The sequence below is a fragment of the Aulostomus chinensis genome, chromosome 16, assembly GCF_037954235.1.
Source record: "Aulostomus chinensis isolate RoL2024-O1b breed Wild chromosome 16, RoL_Achi_v1.0, whole genome shotgun sequence".
Classification (NCBI taxonomy): Eukaryota; Metazoa; Chordata; class Actinopteri; order Syngnathiformes; family Aulostomidae; genus Aulostomus; species Aulostomus chinensis.
In genome coordinates, this window is record NC_141335.1 from 3,177,903 (window position 1) to 3,178,265 (window position 363).

Below are 363 nucleotides of genomic sequence, written 5' to 3' on the forward strand. Positions count from 1 at the left end.
CCCCCCCAGCTTCTGTCTTTCTTTCATTTCTTTTCTTCTTATAGGAGTTGGGGGTGGGGGTTGGGGTGTCTGTGCTGCTGGACCTTGAGAAAACAAAAACCTGAGCGGTAGAAAAAAAGGGGCAGAGAAAGAGGAGAAGACAGAAAGAAGGAGAGGAAAAAAGACGGAGGGCAGAAGTTAAAGTAAATGGCTTCTTTTGACCGCCACAAGTGGCCGGCGTGACAGGTAGCTTTCATCATGGGCTGCCTTGTCATTCAGCATGATTAATGGGCCGCTCAGGGACGGCCGGCGTGCTCTGAATGAGAAATATGACTACTGTCTGCTAATTTGTTTAGCATTGAGCTACTTAGCAAGCGTGTGTAT